The following is an 8,744-nucleotide window of genomic DNA, read 5'->3' as shown; positions in this document are numbered from 1 at the left end:
CTGAAGAAAGAGCCAATATGGTACTTTCATACATACTGAAGAAAGAGCCAATATGGTACTTTCAAACATATGAAGAAAGAGCCAATATGGTACTTTCACACATATGAAGAAAGAGCCAATATGGTACTTTCACACATATGAAGAAATAGCCAATATGGTACTTTCACACATATGAAGAAATAGCCAATAGGTACTTTCACACAAACTGAAAAGAGAGCCGGTAAGAGCCTGGAATTCAGATGCCTTATGAAACAGTTAATAACCTGTCTGTCTTTAATAAGGCTGGGCTGCTCTCCAGTGTTGAAGCACATTAAGGCCCAGGCCATTGTTGGAGGTTTTGACAGCTACATTGCATGGTTATTTTACTAGTGACTTCACTAAACACGGCCCTTCTACTGCATGGTGACCTGGGCCCTCATTCATCAACGTGACTTACGCACATATATGTGCTTAAGCTGTGCGTACGACCATTTCTAAGCAGAGTGTGGGATTCATCAATTTCAACTTGAACTTGACTTCGTGCTTATATTTACGCACAGCTCGGACCATGCGTACCTGGCGCCCGTTGGTAGAATATATTATTACAACAAGGAAATGAGCTTCTGTGCATTAGTTTCAACACTGGCATGTTCTGTATGAACCGTAATTCATTATAGTTCATTGTAAAATAGCAACAGTAGTGTAATTATGGTCAAAACCCTATAAATAGCATTTGGAATAATAGATCTTTCTCTCAGAATGAATGCAGCATGGTTTATATAGCGTTATCGGAATATACGGGGTGTACTGACTGACTGCGCTCCTCGTAGCTCAACTCGTTATTATTTTGCGCACAGACCGCAGAAACACGGGAACGTTTTGATTATATTTAAAAGGCTTTACGTTAAACGAAACAAGTGGAATTTCGAAGCTGTAAGCAGAATACAAGTCATATGAACACCCACGATATAGTGTTCTTCCCCCTTTTTACTGTATAAGAAAGAATAAAAACGCATTGCAATGACACCAGGGTGTATGTGTATTACAAAACCCTTGCAATAATGTGTCTTAAATGAATGAAAAGCATACATGCTCTGGACACAGAGCATATATCGTGTGGGTGATATGACTTGTATTATGCTTACAGAATTCCACGTATTTAGTTTTACAATGTCAAAGCCTTTTAATATAAATCAAAACGTTCCCGTATTTCTGCAATCTATGTGCAAAATAATAACGAGTTGAGTTCTAACAAAGAACGTATTACATGCTGGTATGCTGATAGAGTAAACTATTATATGAATATGATATGATATAAGGTATACACTGGTCCATCGCATACACTGGTATGCGCAAGTTACTGTTGCATAATGTAGGCTATGGCTGCTATTATATGTAATTCATATAGGCTACCTAATAGTATATGATTTTTAGAGGCATCTATTTTGTTGTCGGTAATACCGACAACAAAATAGATGCCTCTAAAAATCATATTATAGCCAATCGAACACAACTAATAAAGGCATTCATATTACAGCACGGTTATAATGACACACAACCAACGCCAAACAGTGGTCAACGAACGGTCTTTATTAGTATTTTGAGCTGTCCAGGCAGAATTGCAGCAATGGTCTTAGGGAGCCGTTGATATCTGACATCACAGTGTACAAGTCCGCCTTTTATTTATCCCATAACACGCGTTGTGTCTTCTTGGTTCGGCAGCGCCTCAGTGAACAATCTCCCGTGGAGTTTCTCAGAGTTCCGCTCGGGTCAGTCCATTATTTCACATCCCAAGGGGTGTGTTTCATGACCATATATGGATAATCATGCACGAGCATTGACGGTAGAACAAAGAGGTATTTATCAACACGGAGGAGCATAGGACCTGTGTACGCACGGTTGATAAATCCCAATATTTCTGTGCGTACACACATTCTAAATTCTGTGCTTACGTGTGGAAATAGAACATTTTCTACGTCACGTTGATGAATGAGGGCCCAGGGCTCTGACCTCTGTCTGCTCTGGGGTGAAGACTTCTACTGCATGGTGACCAGGGGTCTGACCTCTGTCTGCTCTGGGGTGAAGACTTCTACTGCATGGTGACCAGGGGTCTGCCCTCTGTCTGCTCTGGGGTGAAGACTTCTACTGCATGGTGGCCAGGGGTCTGACCTCTGTCTGCTCTGGGGTGAAGACTTCTACTGCATGGTGACCAGGGGTCTGCCCTCTGTCTGCTCTGGGGTGAAGACTTCTACTGCATGGTGACCAGGGGTCTGACCTCTGTCTGTTCTGGGGTGAAGACTTCTACTGCCTAGTGACCAGGGCTCTGACCTCCGTCTGCTCTGGGGTGAAGACTTCTACTGCATGGTGACCAGGGGTCTGACCTCTGTCTGCTCTGGGGTGAATACTTCTACTGCATGGTGACCAGGGCTCTGACCTCTGTCTGCTCTGGGGTGAAGACTTCTACTGCCTAGTGACCAGGGCTCTGACCTCTGTCTGCTCTGGGGTGAAGACTTCTACTGCATGGTGACCAGGGGTCTGACCTCTGTCTGCTCTGGGGTGAAGACTTCTACTGCATGGTGACCAGGGGTCTGACCTCTGTCTGCTCTGGGGTGAAGACTTCTACTGCCTAGTGACCAGGGGTCTGACCGCTGTCTGTCTCTGGGGTGAAGACTTCTACTGCATGGTGGCCAGGGGTCTGACCTCTGTCTGCTCTGGGGTGAAGACTTCTACTGCATGGTGACCAGGGGTCTGACCTCTGTCTGCTCTGGGGTGAAGACTTCTACTGCATGGTGACCAGGGGTCTGACCTCTGTCTGCTCTGGGGTGAAGACTTATACTGCCTAGTGACCAGGGCTCTGACCGCTGTCTGCTCTGCTCTAGGGTGAAGACAATAAGTCAGTCCTTCAGCCTTTTTGATTGTAATGGAAATTATGAAAGAACTAGTTCATTTAAATTCCATTTCAAACCTTTGTTTAAAACTCAGAAGCCCATTGAGGTTACCCTCATTTACAGTGATGTTGAGTATCCTGTTAAAATAAGTGGGACAAAACACAAGGTCAAAATAAAATAATAATCAGTAGAAACAGTTACACGGTGAAACACAGAGGCTTGTGGTCATGGTTTTAAACTGACCAGTTAAACAGAGTATCGATCTTTAGGGTGTTTTGAAGATCGATGAGTTTGGCTCACTATAATAGAAGGCTGACTTTCCAAGTTCAGAACATGCTTGGGGGGCCATGAGCATAAGCAGGTTATTTGAACCAGTTAGATTGGCTCCAATGTCCCAGCATCATTGTGATGAAAGACGGTAGCTTTCCAATACGGGCTAAACAAACACCAATGTTTATTGCACATCTCTCTGCCAGAGAAGATCAACCAACCGTGCCATACAGGATACAATGGTGAGTACCATAGCTGTCACCAGTAATAAATCGGAGGGTGGAATGATAAACTGAGTCTAGGGGTTTAAGAGTGGAAGCAGTAGCATATCTATAAAGTACATCCCCATAATAGACATTATGACATAACTTAAGAAATAACAAACTTAAAGTGCTACACAATAAATCACACAAGTACACAGTTATCAAATAACAAACGTAAGGTGCTACACAATAAATCACACAAGTACACAGTTATCAAAATAAAAACTTAAGGTGCTACACAATAAATCACACAGGTACACAGTTATGAAATAACAAACGTAAGGTGCTACACAATAAATCACACAAGTATGCAGTTATCAAATAACAAACTTAATGTGCTACACAATAAATCACACAAGTACACAGTTATCAAATAACAAACTTAAGGTGCTACACATTAAATCCCACAAGTACAGTTATCAAATAACAAACTTAAGGTGCTACACAATGAATCACACTGCATACGATTATCAAATAACACAAAATGTTCACAGTAACACAGCTAGACAAAGTTGCTATCAGTCAGGATATCAATATGATGTATAGGTATGGATCTATTGCACTTTGTGATTAGAGGAATATAAATATATTGCACTTAATTACTTATTGCACAGTAGTGGGGAAGAGTAGAAGGGGGTGATATGGATCGGTGCATGTTCGAGTTCAGGGTGGTTATGGCTCTGGGGAAAAGATTGTCCTTAAGTCTGTTTGTCCTGGCTCTGATGCACCTGTAACGCCCCAAACTGCAAAATTGCTTCACAGTTTGCTGACAAGATAGTCTTATATCAGGTATTAAAATATAACAGGATTACAGGGGGTGGAAGGAAAAAATGCTTTAATCAGGTGGTCCCCAATCATTTGTGGTACTTGTAAGCAAATCCATATAAAGGTTGTAAAATCAGTGTAGAAGGGTGGATTATCCCTGCTTATGGGAGTAGTTATACACAGCCACCTGGTAGCAGGATACAGTAGAGTTCAATCTATCTGCACCCCATGTCTTTGGGCCCGGAACATCGTTCTGGAGGGCGGGCAGCAGGAGCGGATGGGGCCCAGGATTTACTAACCTGGGGGGTGGTACTCTGGTCTTCCTCGCCTTCCAGGGCGGTCAGCAGTAGCTCCCCACACACTCTCACTTCCCCCAGTACCTCCGTTAGCCCTCCCACACCCGGTGGCTGTTAGTTGAATAAAGATATTGGGCTTCCCTTTAAGCAGTACCCTTCCTTGACCACCTGTAGAGACCCTTAATAATATGCTGCGAATGGGGTGGAAGGGTTAAATAAATATACCACAGTCATATGTATTTACCCGGTCAACAAGGTTAGCATATGATCAGAAATAGACACTCACACCGTGCTCCCATTTACTTCTCCTTTATGTAAGCCTGGTCAATTAGCAAGTTACAATTTAGACTTCATGTGGCTCATATGGCATGTATTCCCATTAGGCACCGGGTGCTCTCACTTGTATTATAGGGGAACGCTATTCCCAACATAGGCACCTAGTGCTCAATACATTACTACAAAACCCCGCTTGGATTAGGGGAAGACCCAGGCACATGGTAAGGAGTTCAATGGGAATTCAAGAACGTCACAGTTATCACAATACAAAAGAAATAATTTACATGTGGGCCCACGTTACCAAATAAAAACCTACACTAAAGCCGGCTTATAATGGTTGGGGTACCCCTAGACACTGGTCGTTAGCGTTAGCTCGAATGGATACTGTTTTGGGCACACGAGGTGCCGCTGTACTTAGCCAAGTCGGATCCACTCTCACCACCCCTCGTCCGGGTGACAAGATGGCGTCGGGCGATCCCGCGAGCACAGCCAGCGGGCTGGGGTAGACAGCATGGGCAGTGGTGGAACTGGAGGAGCGTGCTGTGTTGTGGCGACCTCTGCTGGTGGGAGAGGTGTCCTCTGCGGCTTCGATGAGACGTCCACTGCGGGGCTGCTGACTGGGCTGGCGCGCTCTAAGTTGTTTGGCTACCTTAAACACAGCTAAACTGTGGGTCTTAGTGAACCCTCCTGCTATCGTCTGTACTACTAACGCAACATGGCTGTATGCACCACCGGTCTTCAGCGACGCTCGCCTGGTGATATACTTGAGTCACTATAGCCATTAGCAGCATGCTAATACACCGCTCACACTTCTGGGATAACACGTTATCTATGGACGTTGGTTCTTCTTTCTGTATCGCTTACTCACACACTTCACTATCGCTTGTACTTCCAGGATAACCCGTGTTATAGCAAGTACTCTCTATCACCCGTTGCTATCCAACAGGGCTCTTCAATGGGACACGCCCGTTGCGACCGCTCACGTCCGAGTTCACTGTCAAAGAGGACTTCCTTCTGTTCCGCCCTCCAAGTAATCATCTTTTGCTCGCTGCTTCTCTCTCCTCCGCTCCACCTGCCACCACTGCCCCCTGCTGGCGACCGCAACTGATCCCACTATAGGACAACTCCAGGCAGGGAGAAAGATGCTTCAATGTCATGTTAATGGTCCATATCGAAGCCGGAGAAAGAAGATTACCTCGCCTCATTAGTAGTCCGGGCGAGATATCAAAAGGAACACTGTTTATCACACTTTATACACACAGGGCAAGTAACAAGTTAGTCAGCACTTCTGAATACTTAGCAGAATATTCAGGATGCTACATCAGTATAAACTGATGTGGGTCGTCCCCATCACATTTCCCGTCAAAACAACACTCCAGGGCACAGACATAGTTTTTCAAGTAAAAAACATGAATCAGATCCTATTTTGTTTTTGATCATCCGCCCTTCCACTCCACCCCAACCCTACCCTACCCCCGCCCCACACGGACTCCTCACAGGGTCCGCCTACGCCAACATTGGGACAGCCTGCCTTTGACGGTTGGTGACGGCTGACGTGGTTGTGACAGGTGGTCTGAGTTGACCCGGACGAGACCCCTTTCCACGCTACCTTAATAATGTTATGGCTTCATCTCTGATTGGGAGACAACTCGAGAGGTGGACGAGGGGCTCGTATTTCATCCGGCTTTGGGGAGAGAGGACACTCGATATTTGACGCTGGGGGGTAATAATTCTTTCATATATGGACATGCGATATGCAATGCTTTTTCCTCTGTGACAGGGGCCGTATTAGCATTGGGAGATCACACTGTGCACGGGGAGACTGCGGCACGAATAATCTGCGATGAACATCAGGCGAGAATGATCAAGTCGCGCTGTAATCATCCATTTGTTGATTTATTTACTTATTTTCTAATTAGGGAGCGCATCTTGTGCATGAATGATACAGCCCTGGGTATATAGCCTAGATTCCACTGCACGGCGCCCCCCCCCCCCCCCCCCCCCCCTTCCCCATCAGTGGTTGACATTTTTAAGCTATAAACAAAAGCTAGTGCTACACATCGCTAAACCTGTACAAACTCTCTGAAGTTCCTGCTTTACCACAGTGAGACCCATGAGCGAATCCCATTTCTTTAACATGGCATTCTGCCACTTTTGTCATTTTACATCACATCATGTTGTCATCGTCTCTCACCTGTTCTCTCTCTCTCTCTCTCTCTCTCTCTCTCTCTCTCTCTCTCTCTCTCTCTCTCTCTCTCTCTCTCTCTCTCATTATCCCATCCTCCATCTCACTAAGAACAGCGTGCTGAACATCAAGATGTTCTGTGAACACAGTCTATATCTAAAATGCGCGCCCGCACAGCCGCAGAGATAAAGATCCTAAATCCCCCCGGGCTTTCACGCAGCCTAGTTAAGACGACTACGAGTTTCTGGGACTCGTGCTCGTTCGTCACACCTTTAATATCCTTTTCTATTCTACTTGTTCACACCGTGGTACAAAAGGTAAAAAACACACTACTTTTGATTCTGTGAACTCGTGGTGATTCTGTGAGAGATCCTCTGGGTAATACTACTGTAACACCCGGGCTCCACAAAGCCGGTAGCCGGAAAAACAAAACAACAACATCTATTTAAAAATAGGATGGTCTGTTCTATTGGGATTACCTTTACCTTCAGTAAAACCCCAGAGATATAATCTTGGGGGGTGGTCTCCTCTTAGCTCTATTAGATTAGATTAAAATGTATTGGCATTATACAGCACAAGTATGGTAAAGTAAAGTGCTACAGCAATATACAATGTACAGGTGATTAAACTGGGTACAAAATATACAACTACTAGTGTAGTGCTAATCAGATGTATGTACAGAGTTGTAGTATAATATGTGCAGTTATACGGGTATAACGATAGTATGGTAGTAGTAGCCATACTACCACGTCTTCTTCTGTGGTTTTCTGGGAAACCTCCACGGACGCTCGGTGCTGCCACCCCTGGTCGCCAATAAAACACATTTCTATCACTGTTAACCTGTCAGGTCAAGGTGTTGATCGTATTGGCGAGCAGTGGTAGCAGCATCGAGCGTTCACCAACTGGAGGATTTGAAAGGAGACTTCAGAGAGAAAAGGGTAATTCTAAAGGGTATTTCAGCCGCGCTGTGACGGACAGGGGGTCGGAATTCTCTTTATTTTTCTCTTTCTCCCTGTCCCTCTCTTTCTCTATATCTCTCTCTCTCTCCCTCTCTCTTGCTTTACTCACTCACTCCCTTGCTCTCTCTCTCCTTCCCTCCTTTTTTCCCGGAGAGTAATGAAACAATGTTTGTAATGCAAATAAGGCCGCTTCAAAGAATGGCTTATTAACATTTTCAATGGGGGGATTCTTCAATTATTATAATTTTTTTTAAACGAGAGCATGTAGCCTAGGTTTTTATATATATAATATATATATTAGGGGTGTAAAGGTACACGTATCCGTACCAAACCGAACCGTTTCAGTGTGTACCGTACCGAACGGAGCCCTGTGTAGTGTACCGAACGAATACAATGGTATGTTAACCACTAACGACCGCCCACCGGGGGCTGTTTTTTTCACAATCTAATATAATTATTATTTTATTTTTATTTTGTTACAAGTCGATTATTAATTTCAATATAGAATATTCGTTGACAGCCCTACAAGTACAATTAGTTACTGCACACTACATCACCCCTGAGTGGAACATGGAAAGCCAAACTTTCCCCCACTATACCGAAAACCCGTACCGAACCTTGACTTCAAAACCGAGGTACGTACCATACCGTGGTCTTTGTGTACCGTTACACCCCTAATATATATATATATTTATTTTTTTCTTTTATATTTATGCTTCATCTGTGTGTCCCATGTCGTCATGTGGATCTGGCAGCGGTGTGTACGACTTCATCGCTGAAGCAATTTTTTATGTTTTTAATTACATGTACAGTATTATGTACCAGGATAAAAAGAGGATACACCTTTTGTGATTCGGGAGAGC

This window comes from Notolepis coatsorum (genome assembly GCF_963971535.1).
Source record: "Notolepis coatsorum genome assembly, chromosome: 9".
In the NCBI taxonomy this organism is placed as follows: domain Eukaryota; kingdom Metazoa; phylum Chordata; class Actinopteri; order Aulopiformes; family Paralepididae; genus Notolepis; species Notolepis coatsorum.
This window is presented reverse-complemented; position numbering follows the sequence as displayed.